Consider the following 24170-nt stretch of genomic DNA (forward strand, 5'->3'; position numbering starts at 1 on the left):
AGCAGGAGATGCAGCGCGTTCATCCAAAACGTCTTTTCTTTTCAGAGCTGCTCAGGTTTCTGTGAGCAGTGACATTCAGGCAGATCTCACAGCCAAATGACACAAGGTTTAGCAGAGGTGCACAAAGCTCACTTAATGTGCAAGGTGACGCAGGGGCAATCAGCAACTTTCTTTCAAGTAGAAGCTCCTTTTTCTTTATTTGTCTCTTTTTTTTTTTTTTCCCACTTTTTAATTCTCTTCCAGTGTATATTTCCTGTTTTTTTCATCTTTGTTCATCATTTTGTGATTGTGTAAGAAAATGTTGTTTATTTTGCTCAGCTCAGCTTAGCATGACAATCTTCTGTGAGAAGCACACCCCTGCCCTCAACAATAGCCCATGAAATATGTAGAAAGAGCTGTAAGAAGCTTATGTTCCCAGCTGGCACTTATCACCCTTACTGGAGAAGCCCATCTTACCTAAAGCAAAAGTGACAGTGTTTGGGGCCGTGAAGGAAGCAGGTATCAGCTCAGGGACTGTGCACAAGTTTTGATGCCACAGTAGTATGACAGGAATGACCACAAAAGAAACCCGTTTCAGTCTTTAAAACATTGAACACTTTGTTTAATTATTAAATATTACCTTTTTTTTTCTTTTCTTTTGGATGTGTTTGTTAGGCTTTTTGTGTTTTTTTAACTTGGCCTTCCTTAGAGCAAATGCCTGTTATCACAAACCCTTCTCTTGAGCAGAAGGCTTCCGAAAGGCAGATGTCAGGTGCTTTTCTTCCCAAATCCTGCCTGGGCACACTCACAGCTCAGTGGATACTAATGTGCCAGCTGTGGGCAGTGGCAGTGTGCAGCAATGTTTATCCTGACTGTGGCAGCAAAGCAGGAGGCTGCTGAGATGGCCTCCTTTAACCCGCTCACTCTGCACCTTCATCCTCTGCTAAGACTCTTCCCTGTCACAATAGTCCCAGTCAGCACTTAGGGATTGCTTAATTTTAGAGTAAGACTGTCAAACGCGTTTCTAGCGATTCCCAAAAAGCCACATCCCTCTGAGTTCTGTCTGTTGTATGCCAGATATATGGAACAGCAAAGATCTGTGCTTGGAAACTTTTTGCCAATTGGAGATGAAGATCAGTTTAGTCAGTTGAAGTGTTCTGGTTTGATATCAGCCTTTAATGAATGCTACTGCAATTACTTGGAATTTCTAGGAATGCCTTTTCAAACTCAAAACCTGGAGATTTTACCTGGAAATTGGAAAGTTTCCTCTGCTTCTGCCTTTATGCCCATTGTACAAAAGGATATGTATTAGGCAAGGTTTACAATTGCAGAAGACAGACTGGTTTTCTTTATTTCTGGTCATTGTTCTAAGAGAATTAAGATTAAATAATATAAAGCCATATAGAAATAATATATAGCTCATATAGAACAACATTTTGAAAAGAGATTTCAGGAATATCGTCTAATCCATACCACTGGGCTGCATTACATATACCCAAATAATTTATGACAAATGCTTTCCTGCACTGCTGGTGAAGAAATTTTGTAATGTAGAGCTCATGTCTTCTGTATGAGACTATTAATGTTTCTTAGCAGCACCAGATAGAACTTTAATGGTCCTGCCTTAAATTCCTCATTTTAATATCTCTGATCCCGATCTGAAGTCTGCATTTGGCCTCTTCCTCGAGAACTGGTTTATTCATCCCCCATATTCAAGAGCCTTTGAATTTAGAAACACCTAAAAGGCACTTAGTATGCCCAGTGTCTCAGTAAGGCTTGTTGCTCCTTTGGATTTTCAGAGGCAGTCTTGTTTATTTTGGACCTTACTCAAAGATACACTTAGTGCATCTTCTCTTTCGGTGGGTGCTATGAGCTGCAGAATGCTTTTGGAAACAAAGCAGCATTTTAATTGAAGTGTCTCAGTAGGAGATACATCCTTCCGAAAACCTGCCGACTTCTTTGGAGGTCTAAGTAGGAGAATTTGGATGCTGCATTTCTTAAAACATTTAACCCTCATCCATTACAACCACAGTCTCAGATCTAAGCTAAATTGTAAGCACTTTCCTTTGCCATTACAAGTCTGTGTTGTCAAAGCTCTTTGATTTGTACTCTTCAGCGTCTTCTTTTCCCTGCCCTTTTTATTCAGTGAACATTACTATCGGTTCATTGGCTACAGACAGAATCCTGCTCCTTTGTGTCTCCCCTTGTGAATCTTGTGGTGGTTTTGCCACTGCCATTTGTCAGTGGCAATTTGACATTTCACCCTGTATTTCCATGGCAGGCAGAATGATTCCAATAATTTCCCACTGCAGTTCCCATAATCCCACTTTTACCTCAAAGACACCTTCCTTTTCCTTATTTCGACCATTTCAGCATGAACAGATGCCTACAGACCAGAGCATGTCACTGTGAAGCACTTTCACATCCAGCAGTGTGAATCAGGGAGGTCTGGCGTGATTAAGCACATGCAGAGAGGATCCTATCTACTCCAGACCCCCAGCTTCTCCCTGTAGCAAGACATGAAATATTTAAAGCTCATGCCCCATTCTGCCACCTGAGTACCTTTTTGGTGCTTCTTTAATTTTTTTTTTTTTTCTCACATTAAAAATTAATGGGTTTGGGTTTTTTTCTCACAAGTTATTTGAGATTTAAAGGGCTCCTGGAGTTCAGTATCAATCTGAGAAAGGGATTAATACACTGTGAAAGCCTTATTGCAGGTAACCTATGCACACGCTTGAAATGAATTCTAACCCAACGGAATAATGCCTAATGGTAATTTAATTTGAAGCTACTCAGAGCATGAAATCACAATCTCAGTGTTAGGACGAGTCGTGAAAAGCTGCTGCTATCACACCTTATTTCTGACTTTAAAAAAGGTTTTATGGTTCTTCCAATATGGTGTTGAAACTGCAGGGCCAAACCAGCCGCCTTCTCGTAATCTCTGTGAAGTCTGAGAGTAGCACTGTGGAAGCGACTGCTCTGACAGGAGATGAAAGGTATTTCCGTGCTCCCCAAACTAGGTGAAGAAGAGGCAAATTCATCCCAGAAGGTGCACTTCCCTGTGTTGGGCTGATGGCTGTGCCCCCCCAGGGCTGACTGCTGTGTGCGCTGCTGGGGGTGTGGTGGAGGATGCATGCTGCTGCCTGTCCGTGGCTCTGTGGGAATACAGATGGTCAGGGTTAGGGTCAAAAGGAGACAGGTGCTGGTTTGTCTGAGAGGGACAGCTCAGGGGAACGGGTGTCAGAGCTTCAGCATCTCCTTTGCTGGTGCCATGTAGAGACGGAGTTAAGTACTGCGAGACAGGAGCGACAAAAGCCCCACACTGAGGAAGGACCCTCTTTGCTATTTGGTGGTGGCAGGGAGGCGAACGCGCCCTTCTCTCTGATGGTGGTCCCAGTGATCCTGACGGGAAGACCATGGCCCACAGGGCAGTTAGTGATCCACAAACCAGTTAACCTGTTTAAGTGTAGACTGTGCTGTGCTGCCCTATGTATAACTTGGCTTTCGTGCCGGTGTTGTGCTGTGCCCCTGCTGCAAGATAATCTTAGCTGGCTGATTGTAACGAAGGAGCCTGTGGGCAGCTTCCCCTCAGTACTGGCAATTATACCACCTGTGTGTCCTTGTTTTTAACTAAAAGTGCAGCAACAAGTTCTCATGTAAATATCCTTTTTGTTTGATATGGAACGATGAACAGAATTGTTCAGTTTTCAGAAAATCCTGTCCAAGCTCGAAAGACCAAGGTGGGGTAACCTTTCTAAAAATTGCATCAGCATGGTGTGTGTGGTTGGAGACCCATTCGATACCACACAGCTCAGGGGTCCCACTGTCTGAAGGGAGATAAGATTATCTATACTATCCTCTTTGCAGTGTTAGCTCGAAGGAATGGCATTTTAGGTGATAATTCACAAAGTCTGAGTTCCTTCCTTACTGAGGTCACAACAAATTAGCACCTCCTGGTTCAAAACAGTGGTTGTCTGCTTTTCACAGAATATTTAGAAATTATGTGCATGGTCACAATTTTGAAATAACAGGTTTGGGGGTTTTTTTCATTAAATGCTAAGTTTATATGAAAGACTTTGCTGCAGTATTTTTTTCAGAGGATAGGAAGCTTAAGTTATCCACAAGAAAAGCATGGCAGGGGGGAGCTTTAGCTTTGGAAGCTGGTTCTGCCCCACCCCACCCCCCCTCACCACCACCCTCACCCTCCCCACACCCCACCCCACTCCAAGATCTACCTCTTGGTGTAGAAGCAGTCCAAGGCTTGCCTGCAACCTCTCAAGCTAGGAGAGTTAAGAGAACAAACTTGCCTAAATGAGGCAGAACTTCCTTCTTAGCTCAACAGATATGGTTCGGGTAAATATGTTCTTATTTCCTTCTTTTCCTAGGAATTTTCTCACGGCACAATGGGATGTTTCAAGGAGCGTAGCTCAAGATCAATGAGAAGAAACGTACCACCCTGTTTAGGCTCCAGCTTTGACAAAAGCATGGCCATACTAAGTGAAAATGTCAATCGAAGACACTTGTTGAGGTATTGTGTTTTGAGATGTCCAATCTCTGTTCACTCCACAGAATGACGAGGAGAAGTGAAAGCATGCACAATGAGTCACGTCATGATAAATGTACAGCTAAAAATCTGTGGGTGAATACGATTATGTTCATGTCAGTGCCAGTGTCTTTCGAACCAGAATCACTCTTCTTAGGCAATGCCTTTTGCTTGTATAAAAACCATGCCTCTTTCCCCAACTCCTTTGAGACCTCAAGTGAACATTTTACCCTATTGTTAAGAAGTGGTTCTTTTGTTGGTTAGTTTTGATCTTTTGGCTTCGTGTACTCCTATTTTGTAAGACAGCTTGACTGATAATGTAGTTACTTAATAAATAAGCCTGTTCCACATGGTTTAGTTTTCTCATCCAAGCTTTTCTTTTACCAGCTGATACGAGATGCTCAAAGAACAGCACCAAGTATCATTTGTATCTCAGATACCCATTTGTGGTGGGAGGCTGCTGGAGATACATTGAAAGCTACTTTCATAACACTACTGCACAACATTCCAGCATTTGCTCCAGTTCTGCTGCTTGCAACATCTGACGTGTGCCACGCAGATCTCCTGAACAAGGTATTTCTGTTGATGCTTTTCTTTTTTTTTTTTTTTTTTATTCCATTTCTTGTTAATTGATCAATCCTTTAAGCGTTGGAGTACTGTGCACTGTTAAGCAAATCCACACTGTTAGTACTCAGGCACCCTAACCAGGTCCCTTAAAATTTTCTTAGACAAAACAGTGCTGGAGGCATTTGTGTCTAGGGTTTTCTGAGTCCAGAGATTGACTTTGACCCAACTTTTTCACCCTTCTGACACATTCATGCTGATTAGACAGATGTATAAATGTACTTCAGATCGTAGTTCCAGTGACTTCGAGATGGTTGAGTATGTTCTTAGTCAAGAATCTACAGTGCTTGCCATGGAAATGGCACTGAGAACGCTTTTACTGAAAATGAAAGATGCTTTTACTGAAAAAGTGCAGTGGTCACACTGTTAATGACAGAATGTCGTTTCAAATTTAAATACTTCCATAAAAATTTCAGTCTCTTTCTTCATGTAGGTGAATACTTTCCAAATTAGAAAACTGCGTTCCAACTTCTCTTTGATTAACTTGGTAGTCAATTTTCAGCTGTATTCCTTAACACCCTTCAGTAGGAGTACCTGCTTAGCATTCTAGACATCTGAGAATGTGAAATTCCTTCCCCATACCTTTTGGTAGTAGAGATTGAAAACTGGAGTAAAACTTGGAAGTGTGCAACTTCAGATACCTCCTTGAAATTGATTTTCATAAAAAACAAAGCAAAGCAGCTTCCCAAAAAGCCCACACTCATCTGTTGAGCCCTGCCTGTTCCTTCTGTCATTGCCATAAAGGTTCAGACTAAAGGTCAGACAGGCAGGGAAATCCAAAACCAGCAGTCTTGGAGGTGCTGATTGTCAACACTTTATCAGTAGATCATATGGTCCCCTTCACTGGGCTTGAACTCTAGGGATGTTCCTTAGAAAAGAGACTTAATTTGCTATGGTAACCTATGAAATTCTAGCCTTTTTAAGGCCAAGAAGATAGCTTTTTCACAGTTGGTCTTAACTAGGTGATTATTCAGTCTAATTTAGAAAGGTACTCACCTTTTTGGAATAGAATATGAACTTGTGTGGCCTTATATCTGTAATATCTTGTCTCCTTGTGCTTTAGATAAACGAATTGTTTATTAATGATTATGAAGTTTTCCAACTCTGGTTGCCCAATAAGGATGAAAGAAGAAAGTTTTTTGGCGACTTAATTGTAAATGAAGCTGCTAAACCTCCTGCATCAAGACACAATGCAGGTGAGGATATACTACCTATAAAACTTTGCTAGCTGTAAGTTCACAGCTACACGGTATTTGCAGTGGTGGGAATTTTCTGTCAATAATTTTCCATATGGTTGTGTTTGAGTAACATAAATTGAGTAGAAGTAGAATTTGTGACCAGCAGTGCAAGATACAATTCTTTGGTCTGTTCTTTACTGCAAGTTTGTAACTCCATCTTCCTACTGTGCAGTGCCAAAGCAGAACTCTGTTCCTGGGTGTAAGGAAACAAAACCAAAGGCTAAAGAAAAAATGATGATACCAGCAGCACCCGTAAATTCCCGTACACTTGGCCTTAAAGACAAGTTGCATTTTATTCAGACTTTCTTGGAGACGGTGTTAAAGTCAAAGGTACCTTCTCTGTTCTTGTGACAGGACAGGTTTCTGTGAGGCCTGGTTCTTCATGCTGGAGTTTTTCCTTCAAAATGTGAGATAAAGCCAGAGGTCATTCATTCAGTATGGTTAGGAAGTTCAAGTACAGTGGTTGGTTTGCTTTGTAAGATACTGGCCTTGATGGCCCAACTGACCTTTAATGGCTCCTAAATCGCTGCCTCTTGAAGTCAGAAATGTTGTACCTGGCAGTTGCTGAACAATCAACTAGTTCTTACTTATAGAAAACAGCATTTTTCCCTTCCCTGCCCTGAAATGCTGAACTCTATGCTCTCTCTTACTGTGATTTCCCATTGAAGGGGAAAAGGGGAAAGAAACTGGGGAGCAATCATGATAGATGTGTAAAGGAAAGATGATGATTTCCTCACTCTTGCTGTGAAGAGGACATGAAAGAGCAAAGGGACTTGTGTGTCTCAGTTAAAGCACGTGACATAGTGTGAAGTTTCCTGGTCTCACTGGCATGACTGAGAATTTTGCCGTTGACCTCACCCACGTGCTTCGATCAGTCCTCCAGGAATACAAGGAACGGTGGCTTTTTCTGGAAGGCAGACATGCGAAATTTGTTTTAAGGAAGGTTAACTAAATTAGAAAGCATGTGAGGCGTACGTCTTTATGGACAATGTTTTCTTCAGCCAGTAGTTCCTTAGAATCGTCTCTTTAATGGCTTTAACTCCCAATGCATATTTAGCTTTTGGAGTTTACAGCTTTAGAACAGATGTGCAGAAGGGCTTGTCTTCCAACGCTTTTCTGATCATCTAGATTAGTTCACATAATAAGACAGAAAGCAACTTCACCTCATAACCTTGCTTTGCAGTAATACTTCCTTTCTAAAGTGAGAATTTTCTGCTCATGAAATCTTGAAGCTGATGGTTTTGTGAATGAAATTCTGCAGCTGGCATTTAAAAATCTAATGGCAAGTGGACCTCATTAATTTGCAGCTCTTTCTGTAGACACATGCAGGGAGACAGACAAGGGTACTTGAGCTCCTTTGATCATTTTCGTTGTAAGTCAAGTAAGATGAGGATGCTGGATTTTGAAGGAAGAACTGTTTGGATAATGTTTTGGATTACTTTTTCTGGTATCTCTTTGTAGGTATGTCAAAAAGAAAACACAAAAAGAACAAAGGCTCTTCAGGTATTGCGGCAAAGAGGAGGAATTCTCAAGAATAAAGTTTCGGAAGAGCAAAGTGAGGTAGAGAGTAGCGAAGAGTCTCCAGAAAAAACATCTTTCTAATATGGACCTCACTGAAGTTGAGTCCACGCAGGATGACTCTATGGAAGAAAATGGAAACATGCTTTAAGAATGGCAGAAAAGGGGGAATGAAGATAAATCTGGGGCAGAAAATGAAAAGAGAAGGAGTTCTGCTTGTGGTCAAATCTGCTTTTGAAAAGAGGAGCGCCATGAGTCCTGAATATCCAGACCTGAGCAAGAACAGTGAAGTGAGGGCTTGCCAAACAGCAGAAAGGTCGGAAGAAGGAAATTCACATGGTAAGTGAAAGGTCAAACAGGTCACATAGCTGCTTTTTCTTCCCAAGGAGGGTTACGCTACTTATTAGGTTTTAGTCGTTTTTAATGCCATTCTGTCATTTCTGTTGTACCTCCCTAGAACCAGCACTCCGTGTTTCTCGCATAATGATGCTTCCCCTCTAGTTACACTACCCAAACTCGTGTTTTTCTGCAGCTGCTGATTTTTTGATTCTGAAGTTTGTTTTTCAGATGGTACCTAATAGAAAAACACTTGATGACTTTCCTTTATGGGATGAGTATCTGCCCAGTAATGAGCCACATAAGTTAAACAGCGGTGCTGCAAGCAGTGTGGACCCAGAGTCACATGTGGAATAGAAGACTTATGTCCTAGAGTTCGTGGTGTAAGATGTGTTTCCCAACCTAAATTACTTTGGAAGTTTTACCATGCAGGGCTGTAATGGCAATGCGACTGTATTTTTTTCCCCTGCCTTTTTCTGTAGTGCTTTTCTTTGTGTCTTGGGTTTCTGATTTTTATGGAGTAGTGACTTTTGCCAGAAGCATTTCTCAGTGAAGAAATGGTAACTGTTTTGTCTCTGTCATTCCAGAAACTGTGTTCCAGGTACAGGATACTTCACTGATACTGTATTCCAGATAAGCAGAAATTCTGACTGAAGAACTTTGTGTCATTCCAGATTCGTGGGTACTCTCCGCAACTTGTGCGAGACGTTCTTGGGTAGAAGAGCAGCAGGTGATGAGACATGTCGAGCCCTCAGTGGGAATTGTCACGCAGCCAGTGATTGTCGATTTCCAGGAGCTCACAGTAAGTCTAATTTCTATTCTGTTAACAGTGAAGTAGGATGTTTTCTTGCTACATGTATAGTTGTAAATTAAGTCAGTTGTTAACCAATGCCAATTAAAACAATTTATGGGGAGGCTATATAGCTTGTGAAATAACTGAACTGGTAATGGACTGTGACTGTTGTGTTTCCACCCCTGGTGTAGACTGTTGTTCTTGCTTTTGGTGAACTAAATTTTAGGAGACTGGGTTCTCTGCCCATTTTTTTCATTTAAAAGGGCTTGTTGAATTTTAAAATAGCCCACTGACAACCTGCTGGTACTGTTGGTTATTAATGTCGTAACAGTTTTTAGGATGGATTTGGGGGTTTTGGTTTGGTTTCTTACAGGTTTTCACTTAATAGGAACCTGAAAATGACCTCTGTTTCTAGCAGGGATGACTTTAAACCTGAAGTTAGCAGGCTGACATAAAGCTCATCAGGGATAAAATACGAATACTGGCTTTTCTGAAATTCTTTCAAAATCCACTGTTAAAATGTTGCATTCATACAGTTACAGTGTGATAAGGACTTTCCAGTCCCTTGTAGGAGAGAAGTTCACAGAATCATCTAGGTTGGAAAGGACCTTGAAATCATCTAGTCCAACCATTAAAATGTTGCTAAAAGTTGCTATCCTAGGCTACAGCTGGGGAAAGGCTTAAAGCTGGGCCTAGCTGCAGGAGAGGGTGCAAGAAGGACCTGATCTGCAGGGGATATTGCAGTGAGGAGAATCAGGAAAATTACGAGGTTGCGGTGCTGGAAGTTGGTCGGTGCAGAGGAGGGCTGCTGTTTACCTGCCAGGATGAGAAAGCGAGTATGACATGGATGTTTCCTTGTGCTGGGAGATTGTGACCAGACAGGAGTCCCCTTTGGTGAAGGGGCTTGTCAACACCATTTCTGTCCCATTTTGAAGCTGTGACCTAATTTGTAGCGGTGAAACTAACTTTGTTAGTTCACCGGCTTCCTAAAGCAGCGGATTTCAGGGAGAGGGTTTTGTTGTTCATGTCTCCCCGTGTAGGCAGAGAAGCCACACAGGTTTTTCACAGAGTCAGGGTGCTCACAGCATGTGCTCCGAGGTTATTGTCCGCTGGACAGAGGGTACCTATGATAGAGCCTTTATATATGTTTCAGCTGCGAGGAGAGTTACGGCCATGAAAGGCGTCTGCTGTGAGGGAGGCAGAGTTTGATGCTGGGCAGTTGGGAGGCAGTAGTGTTTTCGTTTGGTGTGGCTGCTCTCTTAAGCTGCCTCTTCACAGCCTCACACCACACACAGATACTAAACAGCCACAGCAGGGGAAGAGGGTGCTGCCACTCTCTTGTTGCTGTTGCTTTCCCAGAGATTATCAGTCACACCTTTACCAGAAACAACTGTGCCAGAGGTGGGTAATCCGACTCTGCTGGTTTATCCGCTCTGTCAGTTTAGAGGCAGGAACTAACAGATCTGACTTTGCTTCCTGATCTGCTGCAGACACCTGAGGAATGCGTTCTGCCAGCAGCTGTAGGCACGGTGCGTGTTCAGCTGATGGGTAATGGGGAGCCCCTAAGGATGCTCCTGTTTCCAGCTGGCACACCTGTATCTAGAAGATCCATTTTGTGGTGCCCTGCACTGCAGCAACAGCCTCTCTCCTGAAATGCAGCGGTGGCTTTGCTGTGGCGGACTGTGTCGTTCCCTGCTGTTCTGGAAGCAGTTGATTCACAGTTATGATTGTTGATGTGATTGATTAGTAATAACAAGGTCTGAAATTTAAGCCTTCCTTTTTTCTGAAGGGTGAAAAGTCAACTCATTTTCTCCAGTTAGATCTTGTGAGGTATTTGTTCTCTGAAGCTCACTCATGTTATTAAACAATGTAAGGAAGTAGGATGTCACTTGTGTTGTACTGTTATTGTTTGTAGTGGTAAGGCATTAGCTGTTTCTTTCCATCTGCTTAGCCACAGGGGTGTGGCTCTCAGATCACAGCTAACCCTTGCAGGAGGTTAACCTCCGCAGGAAAAGAGAGCACAAACGCCAATATGGTGGATGCTATCTGTTCGATTTATTAACTGCGCAATTGCTTTATATACCCCTTTCTGTACATCGCGAGATCTTTAGTTCCCTGTTCTTTCCGTGCATCACGAGATCTTTTCATGTGCCTCTGTTTTTCCCGTACATCGCGAGATCTTCCGAGCGCCTCCCCCTACAATTGTTTAGCTTCTGAAATAATAAAAGAGCCCATGTGAAGGATCTCGCACTATTCTCAACTTGCTATTTCCATTTTTTTCTTCAGCAACTGTTGCATTTCATCACTACAATAACTGAGAACTTCAATATATTTCACATGGAAACACTCCCTGCTGTTCTTCGTCGCTTCACTCACGGCCGCGATGTCATCTTGTGCTTCACAAACTACCGCGCTTCTTCTGGGACGGGGAAAGTGTGGGGGTGGCGGGTGAGCCGGGAACTCCCAACGCCGCCGGCCGCGGGGGCAGACGGGCCGAGCCAAGCCAGGCCCGGCCCAGTGGGGGTGAGCGTGGAGGAACAGTGCGGTGCTTGTGTGGGCCAAACTGGGGAAGGTGTCTGCTTTGCTCTTGTGGGGGTGTTGAAGGGAAGTTGCTACATTTCGTTTTAACGTTAGACATCACGTGTGTTTTACTAGCTTTTATTTTTCCCGTATTTTACTGTATTGTATAGAATTTCATCTATAGTTTTTCATAACTACCCTCTGTAGTCATTACCTACTTGTAAGATGTTTAAAAACCTTTAACTCCTTGCCTAGTAAAGATAAGACAGACCTTGGACAGTCTGAAAAACTCCTAATAGCACTAATAGCATGAACCTAAAAAAACAGTGTCTAGGAAGATGCCAGTGTCAAGATAAGTAACTGGAAGCTGGTCTGAACTAACCTCCTTGGAACAAACAGGAACGGAAGGACAGATGAGATAACTATGAGCATATATGGACATGAGAAACCTAAAGTTTACTAACAGACAGTGTGAGAAAGGCTACGTGGATCCCTAAGGAGGGGAGAAGACGCTCACTCTAGTTTTACTATGCATGCTCAGACTTTGTAAATGAATTCTGAGAATCCATTAGCATAAGACTGCCTTTTCTAAGAAATCTGATGCATATGTATGATTTTTGTCTATATGTCATGCCCTGCTCAGATGAGGGTGGCAAGTGATTCAGATTCCCAAATCCCCAACGGAGCAGACAACAAGTCTCAAAGTCCAAACTTTTATTAGCCACCCACAATGTACCAAGCGGACACGCAATAATTGGCTAGGTATATGGCAAGTTGTGGCAAGCAATACAATATGCTTTGCATTTCTTAGTGGAAAAGGGAAAAGGGGGAGATAGAGGGAATAGGGAAATACAGATCACAGTCTGGGTTTCTGCGTTGATCCCACCAGCGAGGGTTCCAGGAGGCATCTCTCTGTTTCGCTTGCATCTGTCTTCACTGCACTTACCACCACCACCACACACCCCCCCCCGCCTCCCCCGTGATTTATACACACTTCCCTTGGGTCCATCCCCTAGGTTGACCCACACACCTACGTATTCCATGTACGGGGAGGGGTGTACATGGGATGAAGTAATTAGCATGGTCATGTTAGCCTTCATTAGCATATTGAGGGGTGTTAACTTTAATATGCATTCCGTGAATAATGGAGCAAAGGTCATTCATCGGACAGCTGGCCCTTGAAATTTGACCAGGTGCACCAGAGCAGAGCCGTCCTGTCTCCACAGAGCTCCCTCCTCCAACTGCATCTGGTATTATTTGGGCAGCCTTGTCAGCTTCAACCTCCACACTGTGCGCCCTGTGACTCATAGTTTTGTCTTGTGAGTGTGTGAGGCATTCCTTCAATCAGCCTCAACTTTTGCTTTCTCGGGCTGTTTTTCTTCGTTTCTCACGTGCCTGGTTTCTTGTCTCTCACAGTATTAGTCGGAGCGTTTTGTTAGTAAATGTGGCACTTGCGGTGGAGCAATCTCCAGTGCTGCCCAGCGCTGCAAATCATGAATACCTGCTTAATAGTTATACGCAATCCTGACTGTTGAGTGAAGCTCTTTGTTTCGGTGTCTGGGTTTGGGTACGCCTTCTGATGCTCAGCTCTCCCCTAGACCAGGGTGTGCAGCATGAGAGATTAACACTGACTTCACTAAACCAGGTAATGGAGGCAGTTCTGGGTCCCTGAAAGGGCTCAGGGTATCTGCGGTAGCGAACATTATCGAGGAGTACTTGTGCTTGATTTCTGAGCCGCTTGGACTTTCTGGTAGGTTCCTTTGCACCGTGTCATGTGAAATGGCGATGGTCTGCAAGCTGGAATAGGTGCCGCTTACTGTTAAAGGGTTTCACCAGACTGCAGGCACCTCTAGGCTGGCCTTATTCACAACTCAGAGTTGGGCCATCACCTCAGGGAGTGGCCACAGCTCACAAAAAGCACCCTCTCTCTATATATGATATAACATCCAATACAAAGAGTCTTTGGTGATTTTCCAGGAACTTTGAGCTCTCAATTCATCGTCAATTTCAAAAGTCCATTGTATTCCACAGTTTTGTGTAGTTCTTATCACTCTGTTCCAATTCCTCCTTGGACACCACTGCTCACTGATGCAGCCTTCAGTCATCATGGTCACTTCTGAACAATCTTCATCATAATTCACTTTTAGACTTCTGAGAAAAGACTCAAAATGTTCTATTTAACATATACTTAATCTACGTCTAGCTTTTCATTACCTAGCTTTTCTAAATTGCTTAAAATGTCAGTATTGTTCCCTAGAGCACCTGTGCTGTATTAAACCTATTAAGCAATATATATTTATTAATTATTCCTGCTATTAATAATATCCTAAGAGAAAAGAGTTTTCTAAAGCTTGTTCCTTTTACACTAGAGAAGTACAGAGAGTGTCCTGAGCATGTCAATGTGCATATAAGCATTGTATAAATAAAAAGTGGATTTTGCTATGAAACTTGTGAGGTGAAAAACAAATACTCCATTCAAGGTAGGAATGAAAGTGGAATTTTAAAAGCTGTGCTCTTGGTTTTGGCCAGCAGTGTGGTTTTGCTGAGAAGGATTTGTCAAACAAAAAGGAAGCTTGTGAGTACTTACAGAAGCCCTGTTTGAAGCAACCTGCATGAGGCAAGCTGGAGGACTGCCCTGGATTGAGACCTCTTTGAGCGAGCACGCATCATTTAGAACACCCTTTTTTCACTCTCTTTAGACATTGCCAGCAAGGCAGTCTGCTTCACTTGTATTGTTAAATTAATTCCCCTGCGCTGATTAGAAGTAAATGCCATTTTTTATAACGGGAATTATTTGCTTTTAACTTTGGACTAGTGGTTCTTGTGTCTTTGCTGGACTGAAAAGCCCGCTGTTACCACATTTGGGTAATGTGTCTGTATCCTCTCATTGTCCCCAGACTTGTCTTTGTAAAACAGAGCAGTTTGAGGTAGAGCTTTTCTTTCTGAGGCATACTTTTTGACTCTCTTCATGTTTCTTATGACTCTCCTCCAGATTACTTCCTCTCTTGCAACACCCGTGATGACGAGCGCGTGCTTTAGCTGGATCCAGTGGCCTGGTGCCTCGCCTTAGCTGCTGTCGGTTATTACTGGAACAGACAATATTTATCACTGCACACCAAGCTATCACTGGAGACTGTTAGAGCTGTGTATCAAACAGTTCTGCCTTTGGTAGATGTCTCAGTACTGAAGACTTTCTGTCAAATAATGCACTTTGTGTTATCATTAGGTTTCCTTTTGTTTCTGATGTGCCAAAAAGACTGTTTCATGTCTCTTTGCTTCACTGAGCAGTCTATAGCACTTCACTTAAGCTTATTGCTATGCCTGGCCTTTCCCCCGGCTTTTTTCCCCATCTGTTTATAGGGTCTGAGGGAAAGGATTAAATTTTGCGGAGTTTCTTTGGCTAGTTAAGATTAACATTGGTGACGCTTTAGTTCGGATGTGACATTAGAAAAATCTTATTTCCTCCTGTAGCAGCGTTCTTCACACTTCTGTCATCATCTCCACTGACTGCTAATGGAAGTCGCTCTTGGAAAGTTAGTCTCAAGAAGTAGAAGAATCTGGTCTGTTTTCTGCCCTTTGCAGTGTGAGACTTAGTTTGGTGGACTCTTAATGAACCTTTGGGTTGTAAAACGAACAAGCCCCCTCTCACGGTCATCACAGCTTTCCTCTCCTAGTAAAAGCAAATACCGCTCCTCCTCTTTGCAGAAATACCCACGTGCATAAGATCAACAGGCATAAAACAGTGTATCTTCAGTTCCCTTTGGTTTCCTGGGGCTAAATGCTGTCCTCCTGAAGGAAATGTTTTAATGTTCCTCTGAATGCAGTTAGAAATGAATCAGAAATAGGAGAAGAACTCTCCTAAGTAGTTTTTAATCCCAGGACATGCATGGTCAAACTTGACTGCTCCTCAGAACCAATTTTGAAATAACAGGGTTTGTTTTTTTTCATTAAAGTCTAATTTTATAAGAAAGACTTTGCTGCAATAATTTTTTTCAGAAGATATGAAGCTCAAGTTATCCACAAGAAAAGCATGGCAGAGGGGAGCTTTAGCTTCGGAAGCTGATTCTGCCCCGCACCCCCACCCCCCGCCAAGTTCTACTTCTTGGTGTAGAAGCAGTCCAAGGCTTGCCTGCCATTAGTTGCAACGCTCTCAAGTTAGGAGCGTTAAGAGAACAAACGCCTAAATGAGGCAGAACTTCCTTCTTAGCTCAACAGATACGGTTCAGGTAAATATGTTCTTATTTCCTTCTTTTCCTAGGAATTTTGCTCTCCAAAATGGTATGTTTCAAGAGGTGCAGCTCAAGATCAATGAGAACAAACGTGCCACCCTGTTCAGACTCTAGCTTTGAAAAATAATTAACAGCTCGATATCTGGAGTGACCATTTTCCTTTATTTGCTCACAGATATTAAATGTAAACCCATTTGAAGGAATATTTAGCTCTTTAGGAAGTTTATGGAGATCCATAAGGTTTTCTGCATTCACTTGCCATCCTCCTAAAAGCAAAAACCTTCTAGCTGCATCCTGAGTTAGAAAGCGCCTTTCTCTTTCTCCTGCATTCAAACCAGGTGTCTTCCAGTAAATTGGGGGAAAGACGAATTAAAGGGAATTCCCAGGGATCGAATGAGAATTGGAGCAAGTCTGTCTGATGGTGATCCAATGCAAATAGATTGTTCGGTGAGTATTTTTAGTTCATTGTCTCAGGGAGATGCTTCCAGTGTTTGTAAAAGCTTTCAGTAACGTGCTGTCTACAACCACCTTGGTTTACAGTTTTCTCTCGAGCAATTTGAAAACCGCCCAGAAGGTTCCCTTTGTGCTGACGTGTGATTTCTGACGGAACCTCATTTGAGGGCGCAGCTTTCCTTAGCATGCAGAAATGTGTTCTGTTGACTTTCTCTATAGGTCTGATTTGATGGTGTGGGTGGTCTTTCTGACCACATTGCAGCTTTAAAAGAGATGGTCGTTTATCTGTTGTTTTACCCGGAATTCCTTGAGAGATTGAAAGTTCAAACACCAAGGTAACAGAGGTTGTTTCAAACTATAATTCACTTGTTTTCTGGAGAATATTTGATTGAGGTATCAATATATTTCCATGCTTCAGAATTTTTAGCAGCGTTGATGGGGTTTTTTAGCAGTAGCAAAAAGTGATTGATTGAAAACGGATTGAATCCAGAATATGTGTGGGTTCAAAGATTGAGTGTGTGGTAAGAATACACTTCAAAGGTGTCTTGCCTTTTTAAAAGGTGGAGTTGTGGTGTTTTTGTTTGAGTTCTATGTACAAGGCAACTTGATTAGTTTATAAGCAGGAAGGGATTACCTACTGGTAGTCGCCTGTCGTTTGTTGCTTGGAAGTCCACTTGTCTCTTCCACTGACTCTTTTATTAATTTTTTTTTTTTTTTCCAAGGGCCCAGGTACCCATTTTACTTGCAACTAGACCCTTGCAGTGGGTGTTTGTGCTTGGGCTAAAATAAGAATGTGTCCGCTTCTGACACAGCTAAATTAGTTCTGCGTTATGAGATGGAATTATTAGAGATTTAATTGTTAGCTTTACATATTCTTGGTCAGCAAAACTCGATTGTGGATATTGAAATAGGACTTCAAGTTCTTTCCTTTCAGTAACTTAAAACTACTTCAAATTGTACAAGTAAAATCTTTCAGTGCTTTACTTCTTTATTCATTGGAATTCTCTTTGAAAGAGCGGTGTGGTTGTTGTTGGGGGGTTTTTTTGTTTGTTGTTTTTTTTATTTAGATGAAGAGTATGATTATCTGGAAATGCCGAATACCCTCCCAGCTTTAGACTTCCTCCTCATTTGTAATCAGCATTGGATGGTCTGGGAGATCAAATCCAGTAACTTAAAGCTTTCTGAAGGAGAATGAAATGCTTTACTATCAAATCTTGCTTCTTGTGAAAACAAGAATGAATATGCAGTGCATCACTGAAAAATAAACTGGTGATTCATGTTAGAGCCTGGTCTCATGCTTCACTGAAGCTTGTTCTTGTTTGTCTCCCCCATGCTGTAACCACCCCTGTTGGTTTGTCAGCAGTTTTGGTAGTGTCCTTCTGGGACACTATGACTTTTTTCTCAAGGTTTTGTACGTCTGTGTTATCCTCTTTATTCATTTTGTTTGCTGCGTTGTTGAATTGTGTAGGAACACAAAACTTCCATCTGTTTTGTCTTTCCTCACACTTCAGCTGTTGCTGCTGTTGTAGAGAAGAAGTCTTTTGCTTAGGAGAGAAGAGTTGTGCGGTTTTTTCTTACTTACACTTGCTAACGAATGTAGCCAAGGTGACAGGAGAAGAGCCGTTTTTATGAGGAAAGGTACTGACTGCCTGAGTAAATGGGTGGGTGAGTCTGAACTCACGAATAAAGCTTCGTTTATTATTTGATCAGGTAAGGTTGAAATGTGCCATGTGTTCTGTCCGAGTTGTAACTGTAATTTTCTGTGGTCAGTATTTTTAAGAACAGTTCACGCCTTTTGGTGTTTTGTCAGTTCCTTCCACTGAAATGGGATTGTCAGGGTTTCCTTTTCCAGTGGGTTTTTTGGGGGGCTTGAAATCTTGACGTGTGCTGGGAAAGATTAATAAAACAAAACAAGAAAACCTTGCAAAGCAAACCCACACCCTCTGCCACCAAAAAACCCCCCAAGACAGAAGCCCAAAACCCCCTCCCAAATAACAGCCACAAAAAGGGTTTCAAGAGGCAAGAGAGATGGTGGCTTTAGATCAGAGGGAAGGAGATGCGGGCGAAAAGCACGGTCATTTAAATTCATAACAGAAGCTTGCTTCCAGAACCTGTAGTTGAATTAAGTCCCGGCTCTGTTCTCAGGGGCTGCTGAAGAGCTGTAAAAACTACTGGTATGATTTGTTTCCTGTCACCCAGTCTCAGGGGGTTGACAGAGGCCGCTGTCTTCTGTTACTTGTGCCACTTACTCCATTCATTCAGTTAGTAGAGATCCCTGATGCTGGTCTGAAAAATCTAGTTCCTGTGACCTTCCAACCATAATGTTTTTCATCCATTTTCCCTTTAAAATAGTGCTGGTTTGCTTCTGTCAATAACCCCGTGTTCTCATTGCAGGCCTACCAGATGTGACCTTCAATTATTTTCTTTAATGAGATAGATGCTCTTGCTCCTGTGTGGTGCAGCAAGCAAGACCAAATTCACAGGTAGTGCATTTTTTTGGTACCTGCATAGAAGCTGCTTGATCTTTGTGAAAAGAAGATCACAACCTATTTAACTTTGTGACACATTCATTTATCTGGAAAACTAGTAATTCAATGCTACTAAATTTCTGGTGATTTTTAAATAATTGAAAACAATTTACTAAGCTTGACATCAGCACAAGGCTTGTGTTACCCTATCTATTTTTGTTATGTCTTCAAATGAGTCACTAATCAGTTAAAAAAATCAATTAAAAGCTTGTCCTTTTGGAGTGATCATTGGAGAAGATCTTGTAGAAGGTAACAACATTTACTAAACCAGCGAATGAAAATGATATTTTCCTGTTAGCTCTATTGTGTCAACACTTCTGGCACTCATGGATGGCTTGGCCAGCAGAAGAGAGCTTGTGGTGATCGGAGCCACCAACAGACCCGATGCCATCGATCCTGCTTTACAAAGACCAGACGCTTTGATCGAGAGCTCTTCAGCTTGCCAAATACTGAAGTGAGAACTTCAGCTCAGTCTTAATGCTAATGTGGCAGAGTCCATCTTTATAATAAAACCATGTAACGATGCAGTATCACGGGGCAGTGAAAGTCAGAACCAGTACTGTACAACGTGGACAGAAGAGGGATATTGGAGAGACTGTCTTGCGCTCTGGAGGTCTGATCTGGTCCTGAATGGTTATGATGAAGATGACTTCAGCAAAGTTGTAGAATTTCTTTTGGTTTCGCTGTGACCAGCCAAGAAAATGGGATGCTTCTAGTCAAGGAAGTGTTTAAGAAAGATTGAATTATGCATGAGTTATAAATTGCTGCTCTCTCATCTTTGAAAGAATGGACACAAGCATTCCATTTTTGATAACAAAAACGTTTATCAAGGTGCGGGAGTGAATGAAAATGTTTCATTCCCAAAGCGGTTCATGCTGGCTTGCTTATTTAATCCACTTAGGCACTTTCAGCCTGAAGCATTCTTGCTCTCGCTTCTTGGTTTCAGCAGCAGGAGAGGGGGTGCCGTGGAACAGTTCAAATACGTTATTCCCTACTGTGGAAGAAATGCAGAAATCTGCCACAATTAACCGGTGTACCAGGAAACACTTCAGTGAAAGTCTTGCTCATTGGTGATGAGGATGGGCAACATTTGACATTGTCTGGATCAGTGACAGGAGTTTGAGTCAGAATTATTATTCCTTATTACAAGTGAGCAATTTGAAAGGTCGTGCTAGGACTCTTTTCCCTGAATGAACCGGCAGAAAAGCAAACTTGGTGAACTAATGAGACTGTCACCATGAAGTTTTGCTAAATTTCAGAGAATTTTCTTTGGTGAAAAGTCTCTTGTTTGCAAATAAGTTTTTTGGGGGTTTTTTTGTTGGTTTTTTTTTTTTTTTTTACTACCAGTTCTTCCTCAGGATCAGTAGGTCTCATACTTGTGGAAACTTGCTTTTTATGGAAGCTCTAAACACATTTGATTTCCTGGGGGTCTGCAGGGAAGAGTTTAATGGAGCAAGTTGAGAATGATTAAATGTCCTGCTTGAAAAAGCTGAGAGCATATTAACTGAGCTTTCAAATTCTTAAAAGTTTAGCGGAGAAGAGTGTTGTTTATATTATTGTGAGAGTCTTTATGGTTTTGTTTTGTGTTTTTGAGGTTTTCTTAAGAGAAAACTTAGGACAAACTGAAAGGCAACTGTTCTGTTTCCAGTCCAGAAAGGAGATTTTAAAGATTCACATGCAAGGCTGGGACCCTAAGCCATCAGATGTGTTTCTTGAAGAGCTAGCTGAAAAATGTGTTGGTAAGTTTGAAACCCAAGTGAGTTACTGTGTGTGACTGAGTCCCAAGGAATCTGGGCTTGTGCCAGGCGGTACCCCCAGCTCCTGTGCCGTGCCGCAGAGTGAGGCGGTGAGGCAGCTGGCACGTCTGGGGAGCAAAGTCAGATGCTTCTTGGCTTTTGATTTTGTTTTTCTCCATCAGAATGTAGAATGGGTTTTGGGCATCTTTCTTGGGAGCAAAGTTTTGACTGTGAGGCTGCTTCACAAGTGCAGGATATCAAGCTGCGAGCCACTCCTCCGCAGTGCAGTCACTACATTCTCTCTTAAGCAGTTAATTTCGGGCTGTACACAAAGTCTTTTAGTGTTGCAGTTTAGAAACCGTGACCTTGACTTCTGTGTTGCCTGAGACTGACCTAACATTTGCTTCTTGTTTTGTTTATTAGGATACTGTGGCGCTGACATTAAATCCTTGCGTGCCAAAACTGCCCTCTGTGCTTTGCGCCGCTGTTGTCCTCCCATATATGAAAGTCACGAGAAGCTGCAGTTAGATGTCACTTCTATTAAAATAAGAGCAGAGGATTTTGTCATGGCTATGCAGAAGATTGTTCCAGCTTCACAGAGGGCTGTGACTTCACCTGGGCGACTGCTACCCCCTATTTGCAAACCACTGCATGAAAACACACTAGCAGAAATTCTGCGAGCCTTGCAGAAAGTATTTCCCCAGGCAGAGGTTGCACTGAAGAAGAACCAACAGCAAGGTACAAGAACATCGACTTCTTTAAAATTCTGCCAGGGCAAAAGTTCTGGCTTGTGCAATCAACACAGGCAAACCTCTTGGCTGTAACGGCAGTAGAATGTTGTAATATGCACGTGCACAGCGCTGCCTGGGAGCTGCGAGCGACTCGCCCTTTGGAGTGGAGCGCTGTGCGTTCTCCGCTAGAGCACCCTGTTTTTGACAGTAGCTAACATGGTCTTTGTAATTTGTAGAGACAGATCTAAAGTTTAATGTATGAGGCGCCTCTTTCAAAATCAATGTTTAAATGGGGAGACAAGGGTGTTTTTACCTGAATGCTGCTTATTCCTGTTGGAAGAATGTCAGGACCACAAGACAAGTGGTTTAAGCTAGATACTGGTTTAGATGTCATGACTTTTAACCATAGTCTCTGGGTTGAAACGTTTGTGGATCCCACTGTACACTTGCACATGAGATCAGAATGTTTTAGGAGTGGATGCTTCAGGGCTTGGCTTGCACAGCATATGTAAGCTCGTGACTGCATCAACCCTGATCAGATTTAGTCTGTCAGTTGGCGTGAGCAAATAAATGTATAAGGTCACTCTGCTCCTGATTAATGGAAATCTGTGACTAGTTAGTTATGATGCTAATTCCTGGAGAATGTTGCACCAGCGTTGCTCCCAGTAGAGCTGGGAGATGTATTTGCATTGGTAAAACAGAGACAAAACCTCATCAACAAAAGAAAAGCAGAGAGGCTCGGGGACTTGTAATTGCATCCCCTCCCTGCTGCCCCCTTTCCCTTCTCTCCTCTTTCACCGGCCTTCAAGGAGCTTTATTGAGCAGGTGTGTTGGTCTCTGTAGTCTGACTCCCTAGTCTGAGACATGGCATCCGCTTACTTGCCCCACGTCCAGTGGGGGAACCTGCTCCAGGAGCCACAGAAGTTGTTCCTAATTGTCTTTATTCTAAGGAAAGGACCTCCAGGTTTTCACCGACAGAGGGATAGTAGCTTATGCAAATCATGGGATATAGGACAGCTTTGTAGAGACTCGTGCGGTCTCCTTAGATCTGTGGTAGAAGGAACTCGTCAGAAAACAGCTTTTAGCACGTGCCCTCCAATACAGGTGGTTTCCAGCACTGATTTAGAACTAGCTCTGTTAATGGGAGAGCAAGGTCTGGACTATTCAGGAAGGTTAACAAACTGGTCTTGTCTTTCAGACAGTTTAAGAGATGATGTGATGGACAGCCATGAGGAGGCGCCATCTGCCTTTGAAGGAGAGCCGACTCGTAATACACCTGCTAGAGAAAAGGAAAACCTCCTGAATTTCAGCAGGTAAACGTTTATCCCCTTTATGTTTCCATTTTGAAGATGGCTGGGTCTGTAAACAGTTGTGGTGCGAGGGGTGGTAGATGGAGGAGCCAAGAGCTGTTGGGGAGGGTGGGTGATCAGTATTTGCAAGAAGTAAGCGTGAAGATCCAGCTGGGTACTGATGTTCTAATGGACGGAGTACACTGTCATGACCGATCAAACTGACCAGCCCAGCCCTCTTTTCCCAAGTCAGTGGTCCACAGACTATTAGAACATGTTGGCTTAACCCTTGGTATTCCTTGAAAGACTCCAGACCAGAGAAGTGTGCTGTCTGTCCTTTTAGCTAAAAACCCCCTATGGATTGGTGTAGCCATCTTTTGACCTTCTGCCTTCCCAGATTGTGAAACCAGCAGGAAATCGTGTAGCAGAAACAATACTGAGAAATGGTTTGTTGAACCACTGTGAGAAAACGTCAATGATGTCTGCATTTTCTACCTTTTGCCTACTGAGTTTATGTTAAACTTTTGACATTTTACTGTGGAAGTTGCATAAGCCAAGATCTGACAAAACAGATTCCTGTCGTCACTGTGGGTCAGTTATTTGTCTCACTGTCTGTCACTGTGCTGTCCAGAAAATCTTTGGACTTGCTGAGCTTGGTTAGGTCTCTAGCGTCATTGACTTCATCCAGTAAAGGTGCCAAAAGTATTGGGGTGGAAGAAGCAAATGCTGTTCACAAATGTGTTTTGTGCGAGTAAAGCAAGATGACGGGGAAATTAATGCACAATTCAAAGTGAAACAGTTAGAGTGACTGAATAAATGTAAATCTTCTACGTCTTCAGTATACCCCTTGAAACCAATCCAATTGTGTACTTCAGATAACAGCTACTGTGTTTCAGTGCCCGTGTTAATTTTTGTCTAAAAATGGTCTTCTGTCCCTTCCTTCCCACCATCTCCAGTAGCTATGGCCAAATTTGAGCTAAACTTGACCAATGTAGAGATCTCACGGTTATTTAAACTCAAGACCTGCTGAGAACTGGTGTGTAGGGGCAGTGAAGAGGTCCAGATTGCTGGGTGCTGGAAGAGAGTTGTTTTCCCCCATAGCAGGTTACTGACCAGTTATCATGTGTGTATTGAGCTGGACAGTCCCCCTGTGGGATTGAAGAGCTGGTACTTAACCTCGCCCAGCGAAGAGCAGACGTGCTGCGGGTTGGCAGCTTTTCTTAGGGCACGTATGGTACCAGTTGGTAACAAAATGGGCTGTGATGGTCTTCCCGATCACAGACCGGCTTATTATTTGCTTGAAGATGGAGAGTATTTGCCAAAAGCAAAACATGTGTAGGAAAACACACTGTAACATCTGTGTGCCTATTCATCACTTCCTTTCCAAACTTACCTCCTCTTTACTGTTCTAGAAATGCTTATGATCAGCCGACATCTTGCAGGCCACGGTTCTTATTAGTCGGAGAGCCAGGATATGGGCACACTTCTCATCTGGCACCTGCAGTAATACACACCCTGGAAAAGTTTCCAATTTACACACTAGACCTCCCCACTTTGTTTAGTAGCATCAGGTCTCCGGAAGAAACGTGTGCACAGGTATGTGTTTCCTCTTTAATCTCCTAAAACGCGCAAACTGTATGTAAAGGAGTAAAG

At 42.7% G+C, this 24170-nt stretch overlaps 1 pseudogene; it reads left to right on the forward strand.

Moving 5' to 3' along the window:
• LOC141957995 (ATPase family AAA domain-containing protein 2-like) overlaps positions 1-18642 on the forward strand; it is a 130907-nt pseudogene extending 112265 nt beyond the window's left edge.
• The last annotated feature ends 5528 nt before the right edge of the window (positions 18643-24170 follow it).

The sequence above is a fragment of the Athene noctua genome, chromosome 1, assembly GCF_965140245.1.
Source record: "Athene noctua chromosome 1, bAthNoc1.hap1.1, whole genome shotgun sequence".
Lineage (NCBI taxonomy): Eukaryota > Metazoa > Chordata > Aves > Strigiformes > Strigidae > Athene > Athene noctua.